At 33.9% G+C, this 21941-nt stretch overlaps 1 protein-coding gene and 1 long non-coding RNA gene across 14 annotated transcripts in view; one reads left to right on the top strand and one right to left on the bottom strand.

Moving 5' to 3' along the window:
- Nucleotides 1-21941, top strand: part of ank3b (ankyrin 3b) — a 253156-nt gene that overhangs the window by 92897 nt on the left and 138318 nt on the right. The window lies entirely within an intron of this gene.
- LOC141297280 (uncharacterized) lies at nucleotides 17941-19513 on the bottom strand. Its single transcript, XR_012341350.1, has 3 exons — nucleotides 18533-19513; nucleotides 18406-18449; nucleotides 17941-18170 (listed from the first exon to the last, which is right to left on the bottom strand). It is a non-coding gene; the product is annotated as an uncharacterized lncRNA (long non-coding RNA).

Raw genomic sequence — 21941 nt, 5'->3', positions numbered from 1 at the left:
TATATTAATATATGAAACCCACAAAACAAAAAACATTTTGTCCTTGCTTTTTTAATTCATAAATAATCACAATTGAGATTTCAGTGATATTTTGACCACTGAACTAGAAAATGTCCCCGGTTTTCATTTCAGAAATGTGGTCACCTTAAGGTTTAGGATTTGTAAGATATGCACTTAGTGCTTTAATTTGATTCTGGATGACATTTTAATAGAGTTTTGATCGAGTAGATCACCCAGAAAAATGTAATTGTTGCCATTTACTCTCTATTATGTCATCACAAACCTGCATGACCCACAGAACTTGTCCAATAATCTTTATTATATTTTCTGAAGCAATATAGCTTTTTGTGAGGAACTGACAAGTGTATCATCCTATTAAAATTTGCGAGCTACAGTGGAAAATTACAACTAGTTTATAATTTAACATAAGAATGATAGGCTAACTGGTTCTCATTCGAAACCTAATGCCTGTTTACACACTTTTTGATTAAGATATGCAGTTTGCAGACTTTAATACACTGGTCTGATTTTACATACAGTATAATGAAACCTTGTGAAAGTGCTGTTTTACTCACACTATACATTTTGCTGATGAGGTAACGTGTGTAAAGTGCTTACTCGTTTGGAAACCGTGTGTAGCGCTGATTGATGCTCCTCATTGAGGTGTCTGACTGTCGTCAAGCCAGATAACTTGACTTATGTTGACTTAATCCGTCCAGATTTAAAGCACCAGGCATCTAATAGCTGCCAGAATCCTCCACGGACTCATTAATCAAGCTATTCTTCCCATTGTTCACTGTTGTGTGTAAAAGAACAGACTTTGCTGTGACCTTCTCTTTACCTGACCCTGCCCTCTGTCCATGTGTACTGCAGGGCTAGACACTAAATGGTTATTTAAGTATCCTTTTCATTGTCTAACTTTTAATATACGTTTGTTTATATCTATTTTCAGTTGTTTGTTATTACCAAGCACCAAAGTGAGAAAAGAAAATCGCTCTTAATAGACTTTTTTCGGGTTATTGCTTCCCTCTAGTGGTTAAACAGTGGTAATGCATTGAGTAGAACGTGTTACAGTTTTAACATCATTCAAAACGATGTTAAACGATGTGAAATGTCCTCAGCTGAGAGTCATAACACTGCTGTAGGTTATGCAGTTAACTACAGAAATGATACATTTTCTACTTGAAAGTCAAAAATAAAAATGACGAATGAAGACGTTTCAAAGCTAAAGCGAATTTTTGTCATGAAACTCCTATAAATTGAGTATATTTGCAGTATAATTGTATATTTTATTAATAATTCTTTTAAGAATGAATGTCTAAGCCATTTCTGTTATATGCAATACAGCCTGTATACGGTATGTTGTACATATACATAATGTGAATAAAGACTTCTTATGGTGTATTTTGGTCTACTCTAAACTGTCTGTTTAACCTATCAACATCTGAAACAGAGGGCAAGATTTATTGCTGATGAGTCACAAAAGCCTGTTACAGCAACAGTGTTTTGTGTTATTGTTGTTACATAAGCAGTTTCAGTTACATGTTTGGAGCATTTGCTGCCAAAACACCCTTTGTAAATGAAATACTGTGCGCAGTTCTTTTGTTGGCATTGTTTGTCATGTAATGATGTATTTCTCCAGTCCTCCAGTAGAGGGAGCCAGAGGTACAGATGAGTAATTGTATGTCTTTGTCTGTGCTCTAGATTGTTCTAGCTTCAAAACACTGATTATTCTAGAACATATCTAGTGGGCAGTGCTTATACTGCTTTATGGGTTATACATGTAATGGCAAGATATATATATAGCGGTGACAATGGACAGAAAATACAGTATCATTTAATCCATTTGATTACATCACTCAGATAGGTGGAGCTTATCATGTTATGATGATGTCATTGCATTCAGAGATATCTGGCCTCATAACCAGACCATGCTTTGTCATACTGTTACAATAGGTTTATAGGGTGAATATTTGTAGTCCTGTTTTGGTCCTAGGATGGGTTGATTTAATTCCAAAGAAGCTTAGTTATCTAGCTGGTATCTGATTAAAAGATTTAACCAAAAATATCAAAAAATAATAAAATCGGTTGAGGGTTTGTAATTGTGCCGATGTACTAAGATCAATGCTGTCTTGTATATCTCATTAAGCGAGTCTAGTCTTTTTGCAGACCTGCGTTGTGTTGTGCAGAAATACCCGGGACATTTTCTATTCAGTCTTTCTCAGTCTGACCTACTTTAAATGCAGCTTCAGTCAAATTTGCACAGATATCAGCTGGACTGACGCCTCTGTAGTCTTTAGGTGTTCGTCTGTAAATATCTTGCTGTAACAATATTTACTTTATAGCTTCACATTGATATGTGTGTAAGAAGTGTGATTTTGGAGTGAATATTTGATTGATGTTTTCGACTAGCTGTTGCTTAAAATTTAATGAAGTCATCTTGTGGTTCACTGGATAGAGTTTTTAGCCATATACGATGTCTAGATGATGTCTGATGATGTGCTGTAAAATTCTGGTGGTTATGTGGTCACAAAGTACATTGTGTAGACTGTTTGTCATTGTATGAGTTATGTGTGTGCTGACATCCGGATGATCTGTGTTTTTTCACTGTAGCAGGTGTGTGTAGTCATACATGTTCCAGTGCTGTGGTCTTCTGCTTTCAGGAGCTAATGGTCAATATTTCATCATGAATGATTGAATCCCTACAAGCAATCTCTGAATGGCCTTCTACTATATCTAAGTCCAACACAAGCTCAATGGAAAAACATGCCTCTACCCTCATTTTTGAAAAACTCCACCATTTGCAGCTGAAAAAATATTTTTAAAGACTTATTTAAAGACTTAGTATTTCACAATACTATGCTATGAATTCAAAACACCTGTACTATAATGTGTTATTTGTAAAGTAATATATTGTGACATTTGCATCACATTATCAGCTCCGTATATGGCTTTTCTGATATAGTAAACTTGCTTGGTAGCCCACCTGGTACAGCACTGCATTTGCAATGTTACACTTGTAGTAGCAAGCAAAGGATTGTTTTTTGTCAGTTTATCCAGTAAATATATAAAAACATTAATAAAACAGAATTTATTAAAGAAGCAAATTAATTAATACATTTACAGATAATATATCACATATACTGTTTTTGTCTGACATAATTTTTTTTCTTGTTTTAAGCATACATTTAGAAAGAAATAAAATGGTGTTTTGTAAAGTGATACATTTTGATGTTTGCATCTCATTATCAGCTCCATATATGACTTCTCTGATATAGTAAACTTGCTTGGTAGCTCACCTGGTACAGCATTGCATTTGCAATGTTACGGTAAAAAAAAAAAAAAAAAAACTTGTAGTAGCAAGCAAAAACAGTTGCTTCAGCAAATGCATTTTTATGTTTGTTTGTTTTGATTATCTGTTAGATTAAGAGGCAAAGGATTGTTTTTTGCTAGTAGTTTTACCAGTAAAAATATATATCTAAACACCCATAAAAAGAGATTTATTTGATTTTTTTTGTTTTGTTTTGTTTTGTTTTGTTTTAAGCATAAAAAAAATTAAATCATGTTTTGTAAAGTAATACATTGTGATCTTTGCATCACATGATCAGCTCCATATATGATCAGACTTTTCTGATATAGTAAACTTGCTTGGTAGCTCACCTGGTACAGCACTGAATTTGCAATGTTACTGTACTCAAAAAAGATCAAAACTTGGGTGCTTCAGCAAATGAATTTTTATGTTTGTTTGTTTTTATTATCCGTTAGATTAAGAGGCAAAAGATTGTTTTTTTGTCGGTAATTTCTCCAGTAAATATATCTAACCATCCATAAAACAAGATTTATTTAAGAAGCAAATTAATACGTTTACAGATAATGTATCGTATATTTTGTTTACGATATAATAATTTAATAATTTATTTTTTGTAAAAAAATGAAATATGACTTTTCTGATATAGTAAACTTGCTTGTTAGCCTGCCTGGTACAGCACTGAATTTGCAATGTTATGCGTAAAACATTTTTTTTTGTATCAGCAAACGCATTTTATTTATTTTTATGTTTGTTTGTTTGTTTCATTATCTATTAGATCAAGAGGCAAATGATTGTTTTTTTGTCAGTAGTTTTTCCAGTAAATATATCTAAACATCCATAAAACGAGATTTAGTTAAGAAGCAAATTAATTAATATGTTTACATTAGGGGTGGGCATAGATTCATTTTTTTAATCTAGATTAATCTAGATTAAATCTTGGAATTAATCTAGATTAAAATGGCTAATTTGAATTCGGCTGAAGGCATTTTCAGAATATGTGTGCTACCCAAATAATGACTAAAAGTAAGTCTTCGAGAACGGGCCAGGTGGCGCATTAGACCAGGCGCTCATCTCCTGTTTCCAAAATGCATCACAAACTGCTTGACAATTGCATTTACAACATAATTACCTATACAAACTTGTGTAACCAAGTACTTCTGCGTAAAAGGCTGCACGACGTGCGCGTCTGTGTATGGGCATGGATAGCCTATCTGCGTGCATAGTCTTCCATTAAAGTACGTAGCTTTTAGAATCGTCAATTCAGTTGTTGCATATAGTTTAATGTCTTTATTGCGGGATTATCAAAGTAAATTATAACTCAATTTGAGATTTTACTGGGGCACAGCAGATTTTCACTGGGGCACATGCCCCAGTAAAAAGGGTCTAGCAACGCACGCACCTGCCCTGAAGCGGCTTCATAACTGCATCAATGTCAGCACGTCTCATTTAATGTGGTAATTTCACAGAAGTTGAAGACTCGTTCTCGCCCCCTGCAGTGCAATTCCACTAGGTATACGTCATCCGCGCTCAAATATCAAGGTGAAAGTCATCATATCTTACGTAGTTCAGACCCAGCTCCCAACCCAACTTTGAGAATAGATTAACGGCGATATTTTTTTTATCGCCCGATAAGAGTCTCACGTTAACGCAGCACGTTAACGCCGATAACAGCCCACCACTAGTTTACATATAACATCATATTTTTCTGACTTAATAGATTTTTTTCATGTTTTAAACATAAATGTAAAAAAAATTCATCATGTTTTGTAAAGTAATACATTGTTAGCTCCATATATGACTTTTCTAATATAGTAAACTTGCTTGGTAGCTCACCTGGTACAGCTTTGCATTTGCAATGTTAATGTGCATAAAAAAGATCAAAACAACAAGATGTACAACAGGCAGCATATTTTTTGAGATTGGCCTAATACTGTGCAGTTATTTCTATAACAGTTTTTTTAATATTAGCTATTTCGGATAAAACTTCACGTATAGTTGGCACATAATGGATTGTAATGCATTTAGACTGTCTCGTCCTGTCTAGGTGGGAGGTTTTGGGCTAGAATAGACAGTGGACCACACTTTATTTTCATAGTCAGAAATCTGGATAATAAGTCTAAGTGAGAATTAAGCAGCCAAATCTTTCTCTCCCAGATTTTTTCTCTGGCCTTTATATCCTATTAAAATGAATCTTTCTTTAGAAACTTGGTAATGTGTTGAACAGATGTAATTAGGCATTTAATTATTTAAAACACATTTGCATGCGAGCTACATTTGATCTCTCTTTATCTTTTCAACAAACGGCCCTGCTCTAAATCCCTCTTTTAAAGAAACAGATAGAGAAAAATGTGACAGAGATGACATTTGCCCAGCAACACACTGGAATTATGCTCTTAAATGCTGGACCGACTGAGATACACAGATAATGTGCTTTCACTTGGCGTCGGATGCTGTGTTTCCGCTTTCTTGCGCTGTTCTTCTCAGCCAATTGCTGCACAGCTCTTTCTCATTCATCCAATCAGAATGATGCATCCCACCTCATGTCACTTCATTAATATTCAGCGACTGCAGTCCCCCATCATGGGCTCAGGTGGTGCACAGAACAGAGCGGGAACATGTGAACAGTGTTATACATAGCACATACCACTCACATCCATAAAATAACACTATCAACAGTAGTAAGGCTCAGATCTCAATCCATATGGTTTTATTTGTTTTAGAATGAGGTGTGAAGCAACAGTGAGTCTCATGCAGAATGAGTTTCCATGTTGTTTCTGTTGTGAGAGTGAATCTGTTCTTCCAAGCCATTACTGAGCTTACACTGTAAAGGATTTATTTTATATTGATAGTTTTTTTATTAAATATGTGACCCTGGACCACAAAACCAGTCTTAAGTAGCACGGGTATATTTGTAGCAATAGCCAAAAAATACATTGTATTCGTCAAAATGATCGATTTTTCTTTTATGCCAAAAATCATTAGGATATTAAGTAAAGATCATGTTCCATAAAGATATTTAGTAGTGTAAATATATCAAAATTAAATTATTGAATAGTAATATGCATTGCTAAGAACTTCATTTGGACAACTTTAAAGGCGATTTTTCTAAATATTTAGATTTTTTTGCACCCTCAGATTTCAGATATTCAAATAGTTGTCAAACAGGAGTCCTATTCTAACAAACCTCAATGGAAAACGTATTTATTCAGCTTTCAGATGACGTATACATAAAAAAAATAAAAAAAAAAATAAAAAAAGACCCATTTGAGGTTTGATGGTCCAGGGTCACATATATCTCAACATCAATAAAACAAGATTTATTTGAGAAGCATATTAATTAGGATTTGTTTACAGCTATTTTTTCTCAGATTTAGTTTTCTTACTCCACTGAATTTTTTGCTTGTTTTAGGCATTAAAAAAAAATGTATGTATGTTTTACAAACGTTAAATAATGCAAAACATTCAATAATATTTGTAATGAGTATTTTTTATTTGTTATGTTGTTTTTTGATGTTTAAAAAAAAAAAAAAAAAATAAAAAAATATATATATATATATATATATATATATATACATACACATATATTATGTAAACACAACCTTTTATTTTGAATGCGATTAATGGCGATTAATCAGTCTGACAGCACGAAAATGTGTGTGTGTGTGTGTGTGTGTGTGTGTGTGTGTGTGTGTGTGTGTGTGTATATATATTAAGCATTAATTTAAGTTTAAATATTTATTTATTAAGTATAAACAATTAAAAAAGTAAGTCAAATAATTAAATAACTTTTTTATTTATTATTATTATATATATGTATTTTTTGCCAGTGTGATGAATAACAGTACATCTTGTTAACTTTAAAATTAAAGTTACATTAAATTTAACTTATAAAGCATTACAATGGGTAGCTCCGCCCACTGCGACATCTCATTGGTTCAAAATCCTGCTCCACATAACTATATACTAAAACAAAAAATTATATCAAATATGTTCTGACTGGCTATGGCTTCCTCAGATACCAAATTTTAAGACAGAGTTGTATCTTGGCCAAATATTGGGCTATCCTACCAAAAACAATGACTCTTATGACTGGTTTTGTGGTCCAGGGTCACTATTAATAATATACAAAGCAAAATATAGCACACAAGTCTACTTTTATGCTGCTTGAATGCTTTGCATTTATTGTAATGGTATGGAAAAGAGCAGCATGAACATTCTTCAAAACATCTCATTTTGTGTTCTTCAGAAAAAAAATAGTCACACAGATTTGGCACACATTTGAAATGACATGAGGCTCAAATGACGCTCAAATTTAAGTAATGGATGAACTTTCCTTATAGATAATAGATACTAATAACAGATTTACTTCTTTAAAAACCAGTCTTAATATCATACACAGTTTTGCATCTCAAGTAAGCTGATCTTGTTTTCAGGCTATTTTAAGGCAATTTTCTCAATATTAAATTTTTTTTGCATGTCACATTTCCAATAGCTGTATCTCGGCCAAATATTGCCGTATCCTAGCTAAAAATTGACCCTTATGACTGGTTTTGTGGTCATAATTGTCAATATACAAATCAAAATATAGCACGCAAGTCCACTTTTATGCTATGTTTGTGTCTTTTTTGCTGCTTCAATGCTTCACATTTATTGTAATTGAATAGAAAAGAGCAGCACAAACATTCTTTAAAACATCTCTTTTTTAGTTCTTCGGAAGAAAGAAAGTTGCACAGGTTTGAAATGACATGAGGGTGAGTAAATGACGTTCAAATTTGTTTTAAATAATAGATTTACTTCTCTAAAAACAAGCACAGTTTTGCATCTTAAGTAAGCTGATCTTGATCTTCTTCAATATTTTTTTTTGCACCCTCAGATTCCATATTTTCAAATAGTTGTATATGGCCAAATATTGTTCTATCCTAACAAAAAATGTACCCTTATGACTGGTTTTGTGGTGCAGGGTCATAATTATCAATATATAAAGCAAAATATAACACACAAGTCCACTTTTGTGCTATGTTTGTGTCTTTTTTTGCTGCTTCAATGCTTCGCATTTATTGTAATTGTATGGAAAAGAGCAGCATGAACATTCTTCAAAACATCTCCTTTTGTGTTCTTCGAAAGAAAGTCGCACAGGTTTAAAATGACATTCAAATGACGTTCAAATTTAAATAATATATGAACTATTCTTTAAAAATAATAGATTTACTTCTATAAAAACAAGCACAGTTTGGCATCTTAAGTAAGCTGGTCTTGTTTCCAGGCTATTTTAACTGGGAAACAAAACCAACACCAGTGATCATTTCCACATAAAGTAATTTATTGTGCTCCACGGGAAAGCTCAAGACAGCACTGACGGTTCAATACAGACGTCCCCCTCTTTCCGCACACACACATGCGCGTGTGTGTTTGTGTGTGTGTACGCACGCATGTGAGGGCGTGTTAATCCGCACACAGAACCCATCAGCATCAACCCCCCCATTCCTCCCCTCACTTAGACACTTCCAGCTGGTGGTGAAGGATACGCGCGTAAGATCCTCCATCCCAGCTGCCCTCCACCCATTCTCTTTCTCTCATCCCATCTCTCTCTCCGCTGCGCTCCGTCCCGGCTGACTGCATGGTGGGGATGGGTTCAGGTAGGACCAGAGGAACCCAAGAAAAAAGGCACCAAGAGGAAACCACCATCTCCTTGAAACGCTCACAAATGCAGTTTTCCAGCCTCAGCTCTTCGGTGGCTGCTCACAGAAACACATAGACCCTACAGAGGGTGCCTGGGAGAGATTTTTTGCCTTTGTGCTTCAGAGGAATCTGTTCAGTCTTTGACTAGGAGACACTTTCTAAAAGGATATCTCACTTGAGCTTCGCATCATGGCACACGCAGCATCCCAGCTGAAGAAAAAAGCAGATTTGGAACTTACAGCTGCCGAGGAAGAAAAGAAGAAGAAGCCCAGAAAAAGGTCCCGGGATCCAAAGAAAAAGGTACCAGTAGGTCACAGCTCACAGGGTGGCTTGTTTTGACGCTGGCATGCAGGTTGGGTGGGATGTCTGGAAGCATCTTGAAGGTCTGGGAGCTCACAAATTGCTTTTGGAAGTAGAAAATAAGGCAAGTGGCTGGCTGTTAGACTGCAGTGATGCTGCCGAGTCCTGTGTGGATAGGAAACGCTTATTTATAGGACGAACATGTGCCTCACAAAGAAGGCGCACACTGAGAATGCACAATATACACACTTGAAGGTGCTCACAGCTTTTTAGCTCTATATTGTTAACATTTCTCTAATCTCATAGTTGTTTATTGAACTTTAACAGGTTTGAAACGCCAACCCATGTTTTGGCCATAAGATAAGAGGTTTTTGTAGATTGAAGTGGCTCGTCTTTTTTTCAGATGCGTGTGGGTGAGTGTGTTTTTGTCTTTGATCCGCGATGGGATTCGTTCTCCACGCTGATGCGTGACTGGTGTCATTTTTATCGCGGGCTATGCATCCAGACCCCTGGGGGCTCACGAACCTTCTCCCATGGGCTTTATAAAAAATCACCCCCCACCCCCCGTCCCAGCCAGCTTCAATCCCATTACAAACCCACATCAACCCATCCCATTAGTCACAGTTCTGCGTTCGGCAGCTCGACCTATCTACATACGCATCTGCTTCTTTTCTTAGGATGAATGGTCAGAAATACTTGGATTAAAAGAAATATTTGGCAACCTGTTCTATTGTTTATGAGTTGTGGAGACCGCTTTTGTTACGTTCTTGTTTGATTATTGCTTATGTGTTACAAAGAAAAAGCAATTTTAGTCTTTCTACCATTTCTAGCTATTTCACCGAATTTATTTCAGTTGTGTTTTTTAGTTGTTCATCCTCATATCTAAAATATAAAAGATAATGAACATTATTAACAGTCCTCCTTAAAGTGGCAAATAACAGTAATGTCCTGTCAAAGATGATGAACGGTTTTAATATCGAATGGTGTATCACCTAGGTAAATTCTAGCTTATTCTGTATGAAACCTGCCAGACAACAGCGCACACATGCAGTGTTATCAAGCCAGCTTCTTGGTTTTGTCCCTCACGGGACGTTGTGTCGTGATTGAAACCTCCCTTCACCCTTTTCAAGGACTGAGAGCTTAACTCTCAGTGACCTCTGTCATTCATGTGCGCGTGTGGCTGAAAATCTACACGCTAGAATTTTAGCCAAGCCATTGAGTCGGAAGAGCTGATTTACATTTTGAGGGCCCACAAGGTCACTTCTCATTACAAACTGTTGCGGATGTTGATAACTTGAATAATGTACATGGAAAAAGGTTATTAGTGATTCAGGTGATTGTAAAACGTACTTAGATTTATTCTAGTAGATAAAATGTGACCCTGGACCACAAAACCAGTCATAAGGTTAAATTTGACAAAACTGAGATTTATACATCATATGAAAGCTCAATAAATAAGCTTTCTATTGATGTATGGTTTGTTAGGATAGGACAATATTTGGCCGAGATACATCTATTTGAAATCAGAAATCTGAGGATGCAAAAAAATCAAAAAGACTGAGAAAATCACCTTTAAAGTTGTCCAAATTAGGTTCTTAACAATGCATATTACAAATCAAAAATTACATTTTGATATGTTTACAGTAGGAATTTTACAAAAAATCTTCATGGAACATGAACTTTACTTAATTTCTTAATGATTTTTGGCATAAAAGAAAAATCAAAAATTTTGACCCATGCAATGTATTTTTGGCTATTGCTACAAATATACCCCAGCGACTTAAGACTGGTTTTGTGGTCCAGGGTCACAAATGAGTTTCACAAGTACAGAGGGGTCTAAACCTTTTTTTTTTTTTTTATGAAAATATGTTAAATAATTTTAATTTCATTTCATTTAATTTTATTAATTGCTGAAAAGCAATTCTTCAGTTGGCATCATAAAATCTTTGCATTTTTTTTATTAATTGGTATTTTTTAAATTTTATTATTTGTTTTATTTAAGTAAATTATTTTATTTATTTTATTTTATAAATGGCTACTTTATTGTATTTTAATATTTTATTTTATTTATTCAATTTTATTAATTTTGTATTTATTTCATTTTACTTTATTTTAATAATTGGTACTTTATTTTTTATTTTATTTTATTATTTGCTATTTATTTTATTTTATTTATTTGCTGAAAAAGCCCAACTTCTTCAGTTGGCCAACATGAAATCTGTCTTTGGAGAAAATTTTATTTTATTTTATTTTATTAATTTGCTGAAAAAGACCAACTGCTTCAGTTGGACAACATGATGAAATTATTATTTTTATTTATTTAATTTTATTTATTGCTGCTTTTTATTTTATTTTATTAATTGCTATTTATTTTATTAATGTGCTGCTTCAGTTAGACAACATAAAATTAGTATTTTTATGTATTTTATTTTATTAATTGCTACTTTATTTTATAATTTTATTTATTTATTTTATAAATGATTTTATTTTATTATTTTAGAAAATGGCCAACTGCATCAGTGGGCCAACATGAAGTCTGTGTTTGCTGAAAATTTCATTTTATTTAAATATGTAATTCACTATTTCATTTATTATTTCACTTGATGATTTAATTTTACATTAACTTAAATATTGAGTAAATAAATGCTCTCTTTGTGACATTAACAATGAACTTCTTTGTACAAAAATGTCAGATTTTCTTACTTTCACATCTCAAATCATAAATATATATATATATATATATATATATATATATATATATATATATATATATATATATATATATATAATAATCATATCACACACACTCACACACACACACACACACACACACACACACACACACACACACACACACACACACACACACACACACACACACACACACACTTAAATGTGAAATTTTAAAGTAGAAGGCTGAAACAGTTTTTTCTTGTACGACTTTTGGACTCAACTGTAAGAAACACTCCCAGCTGAACAGAAAAAAATCAACTATGATATTCATACTTGTAGAATGTGCTCAAGATCGTCTAAGAATTTTTCTCTGCTACTGTGCTCAGCTTTCCTCACATTTTTGTGAGGTTTCCTGAAATTTTAGAAGATAGTAAGCTGTTTTTTTCCACACTCAATTTTGGAGTGAACCTCTCCTTCTTTAATGGGTGCTGACGGTAAATGTTCGCTCAGGGTATCAATACCTGAGAGGACTCCCAGTATAGCTGTGGTCAAGGAGAGATGCTGCTGGGTTATTGATTGTGTTGAGATGTGTGGTGCTCGTAGAGGAAAACTGTGAGCCAAAGCACTAGTTCTGGACATGTTTATTGGCCTATTGGGCCATTTATGGATCTTCTTCTAGAGCTCTGCCTGTTTTCAAACACATTGATTATAGTGCTGCAGTCTTGATTTTACTAGTAACATCTACAGACTAGATTTTAACAATGTCTAAAGAAAATGTGAGTATTACACATGCAAAACCACACTGCCATGATGCTTGGGTGTTGCTAAGATAATAAAATACGATCTAACCTGTTGTCCATGTAGTTAGTAAGTCACAAGGACATACTTTCCTCATGTGCTTCAGGTCCAGGACCTGTCCTGGGATGCTGAGATTACTGGAGATGATGAGGATTGTATGCACGTATGCTTTTGGCAGTGTATCCGGTGTCGTAATGCACGGTTGAGGCACGCAAGTAAACCAAAAAGGAAAAATCCATATTCTAGTCTGATGCCTCCTGGCTGTTGGCAGCTCTTTGCTTTTGCCCTCTGCTTGAACAAATGAAAACAAACACTTAGGCAAGCTGGATGACTGCCCGTTTGGGTCATAGTCACGTTTACGTTGACTCGTTTCTTCATTGTGCATTTAAAGCCCACCTTATAGAAACAACTTGTTTTCAGACGCTTCTTCCTTCAGACAAGTAGACAAATAATGCACTTTTAAAAATAAAGGTTCTTTTTTGGCATTTGTGGGTTCGATGAAGAGCATTTATCATCCATGGAGCCTTTTTTTAATAGTGGAAAAGTGTTCAGGGACCCAAACTGGAACCTTTGTTTTTAAGAGTGTTGCTCAACGTGTGTTCTGGTTGGCAATTGCAGACTAAACAATTTAAATGTAATAATTCATGCATATATTCAACAAAATCTGTCTGTGTCTTGGCTTTACATTGAGATAAACAGTCATTTATTATGTTCCAGATATACTGTAGATTACAACAAAAATAATTTTAACTCGTCCCTCAGTTTATAAAAACTATTAAAAGTTGTGTGTTTTATTTTATTTTATTTTATTTTTGCTAAAAAGAACAGCTGCTTCAGTAGGCTAACATGAAATGTCTTTGCAGAATTTTTATTTTATTTTATTTAAAAATATATATTTTTAATTTATTTATTTTTGTATTTAATGTATTAAATAGTTCACTTAATAATTTTATTTACATTACCCCAAATAATTAGTAAAACGTCAGATTTTTTTAAACTTTTATTAAAGCTGGGTGGGTGTTTTTGGGGTCGTTATTTTATTTTATTTTATAAATTTGCTAAAAAAGCCCAACTGCCCATGAAATTGGCCTGTGCAAAATTTTTTTATTTTATTTTATTTATTTATTTTTTTTTATTTTTTTTTTTTTTTAATATTATTTCTAATGGCTAATTTACATCAACCCAAATAATGAGTAAAATGTCAGATTATATTTTTACTTTTATTAAAGCTGGGTGGGTGTTTTTTGGGGGCTTATTTTATTTTATTAATTAGCTGAAAAAGCCCAATTAAATTGGCCTGTGCAGAAATGTATTTTATTTTATTTTGTTTTAAATTAAATAAATCATATTATATATTTAAAATAATTTATACTGTTAATAATAATCTAAACAAAATTTAAATAAATATAAATTATTTTAATTATTTTAAGATTTGAAAATTACATTTGTTATCTATACATAATTGAAATAAATTTGAATCATTTTAATGATTACTAAACAAAAGCAACATAAATATTACATCTGTTTTTATTTAGCTAGTTAACATGCTTATGAAATGCGAAGAAAGTCATGAAAATCAAGGTAAATATCACAGATTAGGATATTTAATTTAAATAAATTTCTAATAATTTTGTTCATTTCCAATTAGTTTGTAATTTTGTACAAATATTATATTTTAGTTGTGTTTTATGTACTCAAAATAATATTTAATTGTATAATATTTAAAATGTTTATTATTATAATTATATATATATATATATATATATATAAATAATTTAAATTTCCCACATATATATTTACACACACACAAATTATAACCAATATTATAATAAAATTCAACCATTAAATATGTTTAATTTTAATGATAGTTTTATTAAAAGTTTAATTTAATTGAATAAAAGTTTAATTTTTATAATCGTATTCTTGCTATGCATTACGAAAATGTTTTAAATGGCATTTACACTGATGAATGCCATTACTCTCAAAATACTCTCAAAGTAGTTTCTTTATTACGTTCAGAACAAAGAAAAGGTCTTGCCCCATAGACTTCCACTGCAAATGCTTTACAGTAAACACAGGTTTTGTTTGCTTTTACAAACTGAGGAGCAAATCAAAATTATACTAATGCAACACTTTGTTAAGCCTCATAATGGATTGCTTCAATTTACATAAAGATTGAGCGAGTGCTTATTTGAATCACCAGATTTCGCCACCAGCACAAAAACATTAACCCCTAGCTGTTAATTAATTTTAGTTGGAGTGTCCTTCGCCCCACCTTGTCTCGTTTTCATCCACCCCCCTGTCTTTACCTCTTTATCTTTTTGAATGTGGCTGGGTTGAGTTCAATATTGCTTCCTGCCATGCATTACTAAATGCACATGTTTTAAAGGGGGATGGGCTTTGGACCCCAGAAATACACACATGAACACATGCTGCCACCAGCAACATCATCACCCCCATCTTTTTGTGCAAACATGCCAAGCTGCTTCATTAATCCCCCGTCACTTATTAGTAGCCAACCTCATTTTTCACAGTCTCCACCCTTTTCTGCTTACATTGTTTGAGGAGAGCGCACCGGGCTCCCTCAGGACCTCCAGCCCCCTCTCTTCTTTTCCCCCTGGAGCTGATGGGATACTTTGTCACCAGATTCTGATTATTTATTTTTTTCTCTCATCCCTTCATTCAATCTGTAATTGGTGTTGGAAAGGTCATTAAATAGTTCATTCGAAAATTAAAATCCTGAATACAAAAGGAGGTATTTTGAAAATGTTCATGCTGCTGTTTTCCATAATGAAAGTGGAAAATAGAGGATTTGTACTTGTTAGGGTTTGGTCAGTTACCCAGATGCAAGACCATATTGGAGATACTCAGACGTAAACTAAGATATTAGCCCAATATTTCACCTACCTGACTGGAAATTATAAGAAAAAATATGAATGTTGTCAAAATTCTTGCCCTGGAAATCCTGGTTCAGTTTGTTCCTCAGACAGTTTTGTTGCTCTCTTCTGCTTGATTTGTCATAACTGTTGGCAGTCTGTAGTACTCCAAATGCTTTTCCCAGTCTGACTGATTAGTACAGCTCCAAAAACAACAATAATTGACCATTTTCAGCAGCAATAATCAGCTAAATATGTGAGAGTCGAGTATTATGGGAGAAAGATAGACTGAGCGAGTGTGATTACCTGTGTCTTATACAGCATTCATTCTTTAGCTCTGTCTCATATTCACAAAACATTAGTTTGAATGTCTGAAAAAAACAAAAGCGATATCTTTTTTGTACTATCCTTTCATCTGTTAAGGGTGATTTCTGATGACAGAGCTGCTCTATGCATTTGTTTGCTGCATCTTACAAGCAGTTGTTGAAAGTAAAAATAACTTCCTTGTTTACAACAACGTTTCAGTGTCTTTCAATATAAAAGTCTTTACTGCTGACTCACTCATAAAAACAGTCTTTTGTCGCCATCTAATAGCAGATTAATGTAAGTCAAATCACCACCACGAACACACAAACACTGTTTTTAACACTAAAATCTACAGTTATTTATTAGACATTATACAAGTTAATTCAGTCAAAAATACAAAGGCAGCGCTCTGATACAGCAATAAAGTTATGTAAAAATATTACTTTTTAAAACTTTGCTCTCAGCCCAAACTATTTGCTCTGGAACAAATAATAGATTAATGAAATGAAAGACTGACCATTAGATGTATCCAAAATAGTTATATCTCTTGTTTAACCACTATAGAGACATCAGAGCCAGCAGCAAATTCCAGAAGATCTGGCCGAGGTGAGGCCCTGTAGCTCACAACTCAGAAAACATCAAAGCAAATGTTCAAATAGGCGCTATCTTTATTAACAAAATGCATATTTGAAGTCTGAAAAACTACATTCTCATCTAAAAAACTCTTAAAACTACATTCCGTTACACAAAAACAGTAGTATTTGTAAAATTATAATGGGTTTGGTCATGCGCCATGACGCTCGCTGTGAGAAATACCGCAAGCAGAGTGATACAAATGGCGAATTTAGAATATAATTTTTAATACAACAGTTCTCTCTGGTCCTCAAATCTGATTGGCTGATAAAAGTGCGATAGAGTGCGATCACCGTTTGTAATTATATCACTCCCCTTGCAGTATTTCTCACAGCGAGTGTCATGGGGGACACCCAAATCTATTATCATTTAAAAAATATTACTGTTTTTGTGTCACGAAATGTAGTTTTAACAGGTTTTCTGTTATTCAAGGAATGTCCTTGTTTATAGTTCAAATTTGCTGTTTGATAATAAAAATAACGTCTGTTTGAAAATTTTCTTCTACGTTTTCAGAGATGTGAGCTCCAGGCCGTCAGCGGCCGTTCAGCGCTCATGAAGCCACCGATAGCAGCTTCACCTTTGCCAGATCTTCTGGAACTTACTGCTGGCTCTGATGTCTCTATAGTGGTTAACCTCTTAACCTGCGCCCCTATTTTTGAGCATTTTCCGAAAAACGACTTACCCAAATAAAAATGTCTGTAGCTCTTGAACCCTAAGGTCTATATTTATAAATCTGGTATTGATTGAAAGTAGACACCTTAATCTTTGTTACTCTGGAGTTAAAATAACTCAAAATTAGTATAGCAACAGAGTAAAACAAGGTAAAACATACATAAAAGTGACTCGCGATATCTTTGAATAAAATATAATTAGGGAAAAAAGGATGAGGATTGGATGATAGGGCTTTGAAAACACCAATAGGATCAAGCTGAATGTCTGTTCATGCTTTGATTCAAATTTGAGGATGATACTCCCAAAAATGTAGTTTCTGTAAGCTTTTATGTAAAAAAAGTCTAGGCGTCCTTTCAAAAAAGCCATTTGGAGACCCCAAGTGGACACTTGGTAACCAACTGACCAAATGAGTCAAAACAACACATTACATTTATGTATATCAATTCAGAACTGCTCTGCCCACCAAAACACTGAAGAAAAAAATATTTATGAACAGCATTTGTAGTTTTTTTGGTTACCAAGTCTCCAAATGGTATTTTTTGAAAGGACGCCTAAACTATTCCTGAAATAATTAGTAATATGTATTGATTTTTTTTTTTTATTATTATTATTATTATTTATTTATTTTTATTTTTTTTTCACGTTTCACTTACAGAAACTATATGTATTTTATTTCAAGAAAAGTTTGGGAAATGTCATTTAGAGCTTTTATTTCAAGAAAAGTCAAGGAATCCATTTGTTTACATTTGTAAATGTCTTTCTCTGCTTATTACAAATACCCAACTACTGTAAAATTAAATACATTATTTATAGTATTTTCAGTGTAGGAAGACTCAAGGCAGTCACTAAAAATGTTTGTTCTCTGACCAACTGGATGCCAGTCACTGAAAATGTTTGTTCTCTGACCAACTGGATGCCAGTCACTGAAAGACAGGAAAGAGAGAGAAAGAAAGAAAGAAAGAAAGTAAGTGTGTAAACAAAACAAATCAAATCCGCAACACTGTGTTTACATATTTGTATTATCTCTCTCTCTCTCTCTCTCTCTCTCTCACACACACACACACACACACACACACACACACACCCAAACACAAACAAACGCGCACACACTCAAAACTCATACATACACATGACACGCACAAACAAACACATACATACCTCATGAAGTCCTCTCACTTCCTCCCCGTTGTCATGTTTACAATCTAGAACAGCACATGAACAAAACACATCAGACATATCATAATACATAACATATAAACATTCGGAGAACGCTGTTGACACTTACGTGCTAATGCTATCCATGGCTAGGGTGCATCTCAGTGCGTCTTTCTGCTGTTCTTCGCCACGAATTCGAAAAACCACACACAATAGCACTAAAAACGCCACAAAACTCTTATAAAGTCGACGTTCTATGATGGAGAGGCTCAGATGTAAGCTTTTGCAGAAAATCCGTTCTCTGACACACACTCAATGTAGCGTAGAGACGCCGTACATATGTACGCGGCGTGCGTAAACTAAAGCGCACGAATGCAACCTAACTTTGCGCTTGGGTATTCCTGAATCCTGCTTACGCAAACTACGCAAAATTTCACTCGTTGTAAACGTCCTCGTGGTTGGCTAACACTTCCATCCATCAAAACTTTGCTGGCTATGCATTGGCTTGCTTGAAACAGCCAAACCTTATGACCGCAAGAGTGACACCCCGGTGAGCCAGTCAGTACCTCTCCGGAGACTTTGCGTCATGGACTGGGCTCTGATTGACTGAGAGAGACGGGGGAGGACTCATTTTACTCGGAAGAGTCTATTCTATGGGAAATGTATGGCATTTCAACGCTGGAACACGAATTAGAATCGATATTTCTTTGAAAATGGACGTTATCGATAACTATAACTCGAATCGCTCATGTAAACAAAGGATGATCTTTCGGTTTTTACCCCATTTACTCTTTGTTTTGGATTAAAAACTGGGATGCATTTTGAACAGTGAACTCTTACCTTGAAATGTGTGCTGTTGTTTCTAAGATAAGTCGGAGCTGATCGGAGCTATATGCAATGAAACGGAAGTAGTGCCGTTTGCTTTTACGGTTTACATGGCTGTGACTCTTCAGCATTTATGTTAACCCTTTCCTCTCTGGTGTTTTGATTCCGAAAAAAAGCTCAGAACATGAATCTTGAGTGTTTTAGCTTTCAACTGATATATAGTTTTTGATAGTTGATTGAATATATTTCTAAAACAAAGGTAATTAAAAACGTAGAGACGCCTAAACACGCCCTTCCTTCCGATGCGGGTTAACAGGTTTTAAACATGAGATATAATTAAATTTTGGTAAATCTAACGGGCAGTCTTTGATCTCATTAATCTATTATTTGTTCCAGAGCAAATAATTTTGGCAAAATCACATCACGTTTATGTAAATTCAATGCTGTATATCAGAGCGCTGCCTGTGTACATGTGACTGAATTGCCTATTAAATATTTTTATTTAAAAATAATATTTTATATAAATAATAGCAGTATTTATTAATAGTGTTTAGTATTGAGAAACGATATGTTCGTGATAAATTAATAAAGTAATTTTAGTTAGCCATTAGACGGCAACAAGAAACTGTTTTTACGAGTCGGCAGTAAAGACTTAAATAAACGCTGTTATAAACGGAAGTTATTTTTAGTTTCAACAGCAGCTTGACACAGCTAACAAATGTACTGAGCAGTGCTGTCATAAGAAATAACCTTTGAAAGGTAAAGGATATTAACGTTACGACAAAAAAACGCTTACCTTAATGTTTTATTGATATGAGATTGAGCTGAAGAATGAATGCTGTATCAGATGCAAGTGATCACACTTGCTCAATCAATCTCTCTCTCATAATACTGTACTACACATGATATATTTTACTACAGTCTGCTTTTACTACAGTAATACAATAAGCTTTTAGTAAAGCAACTCAACGTTCTTTTGTAATTAGTTCTAAGGTGACGTTTTGGAATAGTAACAGAGGCTTGGGCTCAGCTGTTAAACAGTCAACTTTAGATTTGAATCCATAGCAGAAGAAAGCAGTTCTGCACAAAAGAGGGCTTTTAGAGACACTCCGTTGTTATTTTGTTTATGTATTTACACACTTGTGCCATCAAACTGTTGTATAAATGCAATATCACGCTGTGATTACCTATGGCCGAATCACAGCTGTGCCAGTATACAGCCATATCTCATGTCTACTTGTTTATATATAATTTTATGACTATACTAGTCATTAATATGACATAATGTACATCTCTGTTTTATGTGTTTTTCACATTAGTCGATATACAGTAAGAAACATCATTCTTCTACTACAATATTATTAAGTACTCATAAAAAATAGCTACTTTTGGATGGCTGTCAATAGACTTTTTTTTACCCCCATAGTGGTGTAGTTACACTATCCATCAGCAGGGGACTATGCTAACCCGCCAAACCTTACCCCCTTAATTTAAATGAGTGAGAGAAGGACAAAGACAGAGAGGCTGAGATACAATGAGACAGAAAGCTGATGGAAGCAATACAGGAAGTAAAAACGGGGTTAAGCCTAAAATGGAGTGAAGGGAGAGATTATAAAACAGAGCGAGAGAGAGACGTTCTTGGTTCACATTTAAATCAGTAAGGACAGAAAGCTGATACAGCGTAAAATAGAACACGCAGTAAAATGAAAGAATCATGATTCATCTCCCAGTGCTGGCACAAACACACATGGAGTCACAGACAACAGTGTCTGTCTAATCTATCTTTATCTACATGAAATGAAGGGTTGCTGGTGTGTGTTGTATGTAAACAGTGATTAGGTCTTGAGGTGGCACTGCTAGCACAGGCTCTGTTTGTTACAGCTCATTATTTTAGATAGAGACAAGAGTAATAGTGAGAGTCCCAGATAATGTCACAGAGGTGACTGTGGCTACCCAAGACTTATTAAATATGTACTGTATATGTAAATTTATATTTTATTACATGTTGTTATTTTACAACATTTGTTGTTTTGACATTTCTTTATAATATTAACTATAATATTAACTATTGGATGTTGTCCGAATTGTCTTCCCCAGAAGCCCCTGAATATACAGTCAAACCAAAAATTATTCAGACATCAGATATGCTTTTTTATACATTTTTACTAGTGGGTGCAGGACACTATAGTTCATAGTTCATGTAAGTGAAGATAGCAAAATAAAGTAAACTGTGACATATTATACCCAAAAATTCTTCATACAGTGGAAAATGAATACATAGACAAATTATTGATAGTTGTGTAAATATTGTCATACTAACAGCTTTGGTTGATTGTAATCCATTACATACTTTTCTATCAAGATGAATTTGTTCTGACACAGTTTAACTCTTGAGGTCTTGTCATATTTTATTACCATTTTCTAAACTATAGCGAAAAAACTGTGATAATCTGAGAAATGTTGAAGGTGTCTGAATACATTTTGGTTTGGGATTACAAAATGATTTTTGTATCATTGAAATAATAATATTTTTAATTAGTTTTTATTTGTGTATTTTTTAGTGTTTTGTATTTTTATTAGTTTTTTTTATGTCTAGGCCCCTATTTTTATTTTTATTTAATTAATTTATTTAGTCGTTTATTTATAATTTTAGTTTTAGGTTATTTTAGTATATCAATTTAAACATTTAAAACTAAGTAAGTTGTAGCTAGCTT

Source organism: Garra rufa, chromosome 22 (assembly GCF_049309525.1).
Source record: "Garra rufa chromosome 22, GarRuf1.0, whole genome shotgun sequence".
NCBI lineage: Eukaryota > Metazoa > Chordata > Actinopteri > Cypriniformes > Cyprinidae > Garra > Garra rufa.
This window is presented reverse-complemented; position numbering and strand designations above follow the sequence as displayed.